The sequence below is a fragment of the Eriocheir sinensis genome, unplaced genomic scaffold (assembly GCF_024679095.1).
Source record: "Eriocheir sinensis breed Jianghai 21 unplaced genomic scaffold, ASM2467909v1 Scaffold701, whole genome shotgun sequence".
NCBI classification, from domain to species: Eukaryota; Metazoa; Arthropoda; class Malacostraca; order Decapoda; family Varunidae; genus Eriocheir; species Eriocheir sinensis.
In genome coordinates, this window is record NW_026112056.1 from 229,451 (window position 1) to 237,918 (window position 8,468).

Sequence of the window (8,468 nt, forward strand, 5' to 3'; positions counted from 1 at the left end):
TGCTGGTCATTACGAGGCTGTTTGTGATAAGCTACACTAACTATCTAATCAAAGGTGGAAGATGAAGGACAGCAAAGGCGAAGGCCGTGGTGAGCAAATCAGGGAAGTAAAGTAACGGAACAGGCCGAGGCAGCAACACTATAATATAGTCGCCAAGTCAGTCAGTTCGGGGCCTCGCCATTCGCGCCAATCCCGGGCAGAATCTTGGCGGTTCAGTCTCCTTCCTTCGCCCTGTCAACTTCCCACTTTCGTCACATCACTTTCCTTCCTTTCCTCGTTCCTTCCTTCCTTCCTTCCTTCCCTCGTTGTTGCTTTCCTTCCTTCCTTCCCTCGTTGTTGCTTTCCTTCCTTCCTTCCCTCGTTGTTGCTTTCCTTCCTTCCTTCCCTCGTTTCTTCCTTCGTCCTGTCATTTTCTCCATCCTCCCTTCCTCCTGTCATCTTCCCCTTTATTCCTCCCTTCCTCTGTCACCTTCCTTTGGCCTTCGTCCTGCCATCCTTGATCCAACAAAAACGGTCTCCGGCGCTTCACTGTATTTTCGATTGATTTGAATTAATCCCGTCTGGAATTTTAAGAGGCTCATCTTGCTATCCACCCTCCTCGCCTCGCAGAGCTGGGGAGCGTCAGGGGCCCAAGGCATTGCTGGCGAGCGTCGCAGGGCTCAGGGCTCCGGCAGGGCGCCTCGGCTCCCCCGGAGCGTCCACGGAGGTGTCGGAGATCCCGAGGGTCCGGGGGTTGGGGGGGCGTGAAGTGGCAGCAAGACATGCAGTTACTGACCTCTTATTAGCCAGACGACGCGTTAATGACACGTTCCAATGGAAGGTTCGACGCATGGGGAGGTACAATTCCCCTAAGCAAGGCAAGTGTCATGCCAACTACGATAAAAAACGAAAAATACACAAAAAAAATACAAAAACAAAAAATCAAAAAAAAATTGTCTTGTTTTGCTTTGTTTAAAGCGTCTTGTATGTTGGTATGGCGGGTCTTCTCTGGGGAGAAGGAGACTAACGCGTTCCAACATACAAAACCAGGAAAAGACGACATGGAAACACCGAGAGAAGGAGGGGAAAGAAGGGAACACCAGAAGAAGGAAAATGAAGAGAAGTAACACTAGAAGAAGGCATATGAAGTAACACAAGAAGAAGGTATTGAAAAGAGTAACACAGAAGAAGGTATTGAAAAGAGTAACACAGAAGAAGGTATTGAAAAGAGTAACACAGAAGAAGGTATTGAAAAGAGTAACACAGAAGAAGGTATTGAAAAGAGTTACACAGAAGAAGGTATTGAAAGAGTAACACAGAAGAAGGTATTGAAAGAGTAACACAGAAGAAGGTATTGAAAAGAGTAACACAGAAGAAGGTATTGAAAAGAGTTACACAGAAGAAGGTATTGAAAGAGTAACACAGAAGAAGGTATTGAAAAGAGTAACACAGAAGAAGGTATTGAAAAGAGTAACACAGAAGAAGGTATTGAAAAGAGTTACACAGAAGAAGGTATTGAAAAGAGTAACACAGAAGAAGGTATTGAAAAGAGTAACACAGAAGAAGGTATTGAAAGAGTAACACAGAAGAAGGTATTGAAAAGAGTTACACAGAAGAAGGTATTGAAAAGAGTAACACAGAAGAAGGTATTGAAAAGAGTTACACAGAAGAAGGTATTGAAAAGAGTAACACAAGAAGAAGGAATTTGAAGATAAATAACACAAGAAGAAGAAATGTGAAGTAACACCAGAAGGAAAATGCAGAGAAGTAACACTAGAAAAATGAAAATGGAAATGAAAAGAATCATCCACCTTTCGGCCCAAACCAACATCACAAAATTATGGGCGAGTCTCTTCTGGGAGGAAAGCGGCTCGTTCAGACCCAGGAACACCAGAAAGGATGAAAGAAACATCAAGAAAAGGAAAACAGAAAAGTCATCCACCTTTCGGCCCCTGGGGCCGCAGGTGAGTGACAGGTGATCTCCTCTGGGGAGAAGGAGGCTAACCCACACAGTCAAGATAGAGGATAGAGAAAGGAAATTAAATCATCGAGAAAAGAAAATGAAATTACAATATCAAGAAAATAACTAAAAAGTCATCGAGCTTTCGGCCCTGGGGCCTGGGGCAGAGTGACAGGTGAGTCTTCTGGGGAGGAGGAGGCTCATCCACAGCCAGCAACACCAACAGAAAGAAAAGAAAAGAAAACATCAAGAGAAAAGAAAAGGAAAAGAAAAGAAAAAAACAAAGTAAACAAAGCAAAACAAGACAAAACAAAAACAAAACAAAATAAAACAAATTAAAACAACATAATAAATAAATAAATAAACAACCCAATAACAAACAATATAATTTAGCTACTGGGACTGCTCAAACGATCGAGATCAGCTTGGAAGTGTTCTTTATCCGTTGTCGTAGTGACTCTGCTGGCTATGTTTGTATCGTCGGCAAATTTCGATATTTTACGATAGCCTCGTCAATGTCATTTACGTACACTAAAAACAGAACAGGTCCCAACATCGACCCCTGTGGAACACCGCTTTTGACATCTCGCCAGTCAGATAACATAAGAACATAAGAACGTTGGAATCTGCAAGAGGCCGGTAGGCCTATACAAGGCAGTTCCTTTGACCCTAAACTCCCGTGTATCTAACCCCACCTAGTATCGCTGTCCATGAATTTATCTAATCTATTTTTGAATGTGACAATTGTATTGGCACTCACCACATGACTGCTAAGCCTATTCCACTCATCCACAACCCTGTTGATAAACCAATTTTTGCCTATGTCCCTGTTAAATCCGAATTTATCCAGTTTAAACCCATTACTTCGTGTCCTACCCTGTTCTCTTACCAACAAAACCTTATGAATATATCCCTTATTAAAGCCCTTCATCCATATATAAACCTCGATCATGTCTCCACGCACCCTTCGTCTTTCTAGAGAATGCAAGTTTAACTGTTTGAGTCTTCCCTCGTATGGCAAGTTTCTCAACCCCTGAATCATCTTAGTCATCCTCCTCTGCACTGATTCTAACATTTTGATATCCATTCTATAGTAAGGTGACCAAAACTGAACCGCATAGTCAAGATGAGGTCTAACTAATGCTAAATATAGTTTGAGGAAGACCGGCGCTTCTGTTGCTTGTTTTTGAAGCCTTACTGGGTGTCGGAGATTGCATGATTGTCTTCTAGAAACTTAACAAGTTTGTCTCAAATGATCTTTTCGAGTATTTCTCCTGCCACTGATGTCAAACTTATTGTCCTGTAGTTTAAAGCACCAATTTTGTCTCCTTTTTTGAAAATCTGTGTTACGTTCGCCATCTTCCAGTCGTCCGGGACCTTATTCAGTTGAGCTGACCGGTTGAACATATTAGTGAGTGATTGAATTATTTGTTGTTTAAGCTCTTTTAATGACCGCGGGGACAAACTGTCAGACCCCGCTGACTTGTCGTGTCGAGTTTGTCCAAATACTTTTTCACTTCTCCGCGGGTCAGGGCCCTCAGCAATGGTTTCGATGTCCTCGACTGTGAATACGGATGCTAAGTTAGTGTTGAGGATTGTGGCCATTTGTTTACTGTTCCGAGTTACTGATCCAGTCTCGTCTGTCAGGGGACCAGTATTGGATATATGTTTTTCGATCTGATGTATGTGAATAATTTTTTGAGTTGGTCTTGATGTTGCGCGCTATTTGTTTATCATAGTTGCGTTTATTACCTTCTAATAAGGGTGCGACAAGCTTTTAGGCTGGTGTGGTACTGTGTGCGGGCTTCGGCAGTGTCATTCTCTTTCATTAGATTATAAAAAAAAAAAAAAAATCAGTTTACCGCCCTTTTGAATTCTCTGGACATTCACGGTGGATCTACGGCACCATTTACTCGCCTGGGTTTCGTAGGCACTGTAGCCTTCTCTACTCCCAAAAGCTTATCTTTGAAGTCGTTCCACACGTTGTTGATTGTATTGTCGGTGAGGTTAAGTTGGTCCCAGGTCGCAGGAGGAAGCAGCTCACGGGCTAGGTTGAAATTTGATTTTTTGTAGTCTGGTATCACTGACAGATTGTCTACGAGTTTGTGACATATGTTGACATTAAAACGGATTTAGTGGTGATCGCAACCATGAATTTTCTCACCATTTTCACAGTCGCGAATGAGGTCGGGTCCGCTTACTAATACCAAATCCGGCAGATTGTTTTCTCTTGTCGGTTGAGTTACAACTTGAGTGAGGAACGAATCCTTAACCATTTCTATAAGTCTGTTATTACTTATCAAGGAGGAGGAGAAAGAGGAGGAGGAGGAAGAAGAAGAAGAAGAAGAAGAAGAAGAAGAAGAAGAAACATGGAAACATGGACTAGCAGGCAGCAGAAAGCCTGTTACTAGGCTAGAAGAAGAAGAAGAAGAAGAAGAAAAAGAGGAACAAGAAGAAGCAGAAAATTCATAAAAAGAGCTCTACCGCCGCCTCCTCCTTATGCTTGTTTCCATGTTTCCATGTTTCCTGCTTGATTAGGGAGTGTTCATGAACTTGTGTAATGAATAAGCTCAACACCAGGGAGAGGAGGAAGAGGAGGAGAAATTGAAAGAAGAAACACGAGAGAGAGAGAGAGGAATGACCTCTGTACCTGGAAGACTGTCTGTAATTGGAAGACTCATCATTAAAAACTCTGCTTTCTAATGAGGATAATCGAGCTAATGAAGATACACGTACGGTACATATGTTCGATTACTGTTGCTTCTTGTCTTTAGCGTTCTGTCCTCCTTTCATTGTTTATATTGCCTGCAGACGATTCATTCCTCATGTTTACAAGCTACGAAGACGGAAAATAAGGAAACGGAAGGGAAATAAAAATAAAAGGATGAATAGCGAGATGAAAAAGCCAAAACAAGAAGATGAGGAAGAACTTAACAGAAAAATACGAAAAAAAAACAATGAAAAAAAGAAAATATGCTTTGGAAGATAAGGAGGAGGAGAAGGAGGAAAACGAGGAGACAAAGAAGAAAACTGAGGAAGAACAAGAAAATAAGAAAAAAAGCATCGTTGTGGAGAGTATTGCTGTGTTGAAGTCGAGCTTAAACACCGCGGCACAGCACACAGCCTTGCCCTCTCCACAGCCGCAGCACAGACACGCCGCCCCTTTGCCCAGGCCGCTGACACTCCCGACGCAGCAGCGGCTAAATACCAAGCGACACCCTCCTTGCATTATTGAAATGGCCAGCGCTCTCCCCCACCTCCTCCTCCTCCTTCTCCTTCTCCTTCTACTTGCCCTCCTTCTCTTCCTCCACCACCTCCTCTTCCTCCTTGCCCTGCTTGCCACCCTCCTCCTCCTCCTCTTCCTCCTCCTCTTCAACCCTGCCCTTTGAACTCACTCTACCTCCTCTTCATTGCTCTCTTTGCACGCTCCCTTCTCGCGCTACCATTTTCCATCTCGTTTCTTTCTTTCTTCTCCCATTTCTCCATCACCTACTATTCCTCCTCCATATCCTCCTCCTCCTCCTTCTTCTCTTTCTCCTCCTCCAGCCCTCTAGTGATCTCTGACCCTCTCTCTCTTCCCCTCGCTTCCGCACACTCCACCACAGATTATAACTATTAGTCTCTTCATCTTGACAAGGCATTATCTCCTTTTTCACCTGCATTTCCTTCGCTTCCTCTTCTTCTCAATGTGTGTGTGTGTGTGTGTGTGTGTGTGTGTGTGTGTGTGCGTGTGGGTATGTATGTGGTGTGCGTGCAGGCGGGCGAGGGCATTGTTGGGCATTCAGTTGCGTTCTCGGCGTGTCGTGGCGAGACCCTCCTCCCGTTACTCATCCCTGCCTGTTGTTGGTCTGTTTCACTTTTCCTTGGGGGACATTATGAGTTCATTGTTTCTCATCGTGTGTCTAACGGGGCTTCTTTTCTCCTTTTTTATAACATTTTTATATAAGTTGTTTTTGTCTTGGATAGTTAGGTTACGTGGGGTTAGGTTTACAGGAGTCGCCTTGTTTAAGCCTACTGGGCTCTTGCAGACTCTTAATTTATGTACTTATAATTTTTTGGCGCATGACGTAACTTCTCATGCATAATATATCCTATCGTTAGTGTCTAGTATCTTGTGGTCAACTCAACTCCGTCATGATACTCCTGCCGGCCTTTATTTTCTATACTAACAGCAGGAGCCTCAGAAACTTCTATACTAACAGCAGGAGCCTCTGAAACAAGATAGACTTACTAAGGGGTGAAGCTTGTTCAGAAAATTTTGACATAATAGCGATCACTGAGACATGGATAGACTTTGCTAATAGAAATTTTAGGTCAGAATTTGAAATAACGGGTTATCAGATGTTTCACAAAGACAGAAGGGGCAGAAAGGGAGGTGGAGTTGCGCTATATGTTAAAGACTCACTTAAATGTTCAGTTAACAACTCAGTCAAAACTAACATGGATTCAGAATCAGTTTGGGTGGACGTTTACAAAGGGAAAGAAAAACTAACTCTAGGAGTTATATACAGGCCACCCAACATTAACAGGCAGGACACGAGTATATTACTACAGGAGATTGGCAGGGCGAGTATGAGTAGAAATGTCTGCGTAATGGGGGACTTTAATTATAGGAATATAGACTGGGAAGATCTAGTGGGTGACCTGGAAGCCGAGGACTTTCTTGAAGTTATACAAGATAATTTCCTTAAGCAGGTAGTTACTGAGCCTACCAGAGGAGATAACATATTAGACTTAGTCCTAACCAATAATGGGAACTTGCTACGTGAGTTGGAGGTGGGCGGAGAGTTAGGAAATAGTGATCACAGAACGGTTCGTTTTAGGTTAGACTGGGCGGTAACTGATCCAAACCCAGTGTTAGTGCCAGATTTTAGAAGAGCAAACTACGAGGGGCTTCGAAGACATCTTGAAGGGGTAAACTGGGATAATTTAGGGATTCATGAGGGCCAGAACTGCGGATTGGAGAGCCAGGAGAACCAGGTAGAAATGTCTTACAATAATTTAGTTAGAGTAATAGTAGAGGGGCAAGAACAGCATATACCACAGCGAACACTTAGAAAAGAAAACAATGATCCTAAGTGGATGACTCGTGGACTAAAACACGAGATTGGGTTAAAGAAGGGAATTTATCAGAAAATAAAGAATGGGAAACACATCTCAGGGGCCGGTCCGTCGAACTATCTAGATTAGTTAAGAAAACACCAGGATAGCAAAAAAGAACTATGAGATCAAAGTAGCAAATGAGGCGAAAGGTAATCCTAAGGGCTTCTTTCAGATGTATAGAACAAATAAACGGGAGAAAAATTGGACCGCTGAAATCAAACACAGGAGCTAGTAGAAAATTACGAAAATATGAGCACATTGTTGAACGACTACTTCCTTTCAGTATTCACACAGGAGGATCGAACGACTATTCCGGAAAGAGTTCAGGTGTACGAGGGAGTGTATGGCTATATATTGAGGTATATAATCATTACCAGGCAAGTAGTTCAGGATGAGATAGATAAGCTTAAGAAGAACAAGTCGCCAGGTCCTGACGGGATATTTCCGAGGGTATTAAAGGAGCTAGGTGATATAATCAGAGACCCACTAACCGACATCTTTAAGATGTCGGTAAATACAACTATGTGCCGAGCCTATGGAAAGTAGCTAATGTGACGCCGATTTTAAAAGGACAGGTCAGTTGCTTCAAACTATCGCCCAATTAAGCTTAACATCGGTTATAGGAAGATGCTGGAGTCCATAATAGCCAGGAACATTCAGGGAGCATTTAGAGAAACATAGCAATTCACGACTCGCAGCATGGGTTCACAAAAGGTAGGTCATGCCTCACCAATCTCTTTGTCCTTCTACAATAAAGTATTTGAGGCGGTTGACAGAGATGAAAATTATGATGTAATCTATCTTGATTTTAGTAAAGCGTTTGACAAAGTTCCTCACCAACGACTGTTGCTTAAATTACAGGCTCACGGAGTAGAGGGTAAAAGTTTTGAACTGGGTCAAGGCGTGGCTTAGCAATAGGAAGCAAAGAGTGCAAATCAATGGTAAAAGATCTGACTGGGGATGTGTTACAGTGGGGTCCCACAAGGTTCGGTATTAGGTCCACTTTTGTTTATTATTTATATCAATGACTTAGACACAGGAATTAGTAGTGATGTTAGTAAATTTGCAGATGATACCAAGATCGGTAGAGTAATTGAGTCGGATCAGGACGCTAGTATTCTCCAAGGTGAACTCAACAGATTATATGACTGGGCGGATAAATGGCAGATGGAGTTCAATGTAGGAAGTACAGTATTCTGAGTGTAGGTAGGACAACCCTCACATAACTATTGCTTAAATGACACTCTCATAAGTAGGTCTGGGTGCGAGCGAGGGATTTAGGGTCTTAGTGAGCTCTGATCTCCGTCCAAGGGCACAATGCATTCAAGCTAGAAATCGAGCTAATAGGGTACTGGGATTTATTTCAAGGAGCGTGCTACAGAAGCCCCGAAGTCTTCCTCAAACTATATTTAGCATTAGTTAGACC

The 8,468-nt window shown here is 42.8% G+C and overlaps 1 long non-coding RNA gene across 12 annotated transcripts; it reads left to right on the forward strand.

The window, feature by feature from the left end:
- The first annotated feature begins 608 nt into the window (after nucleotides 1–608).
- Nucleotides 609–1,933, forward strand: LOC126993991 (uncharacterized). Of its 12 annotated transcripts, none has more exons than XR_007748629.1 (3): nucleotides 609–1,251; nucleotides 1,305–1,545; nucleotides 1,599–1,637. It is a non-coding gene; the product is annotated as an uncharacterized LOC126993991 (long non-coding RNA). The 12 variants fall into 12 exon arrangements; XR_007748624.1 differs by lacking the exon at nucleotides 1,599–1,637 and adding an exon at nucleotides 1,653–1,933 and having other exon boundaries at nucleotides 610–1,278; nucleotides 1,411–1,545; XR_007748623.1 differs by having other exon boundaries at nucleotides 610–1,304; nucleotides 1,358–1,545.
- The last annotated feature ends 6,535 nt before the right edge of the window (nucleotides 1,934–8,468 follow it).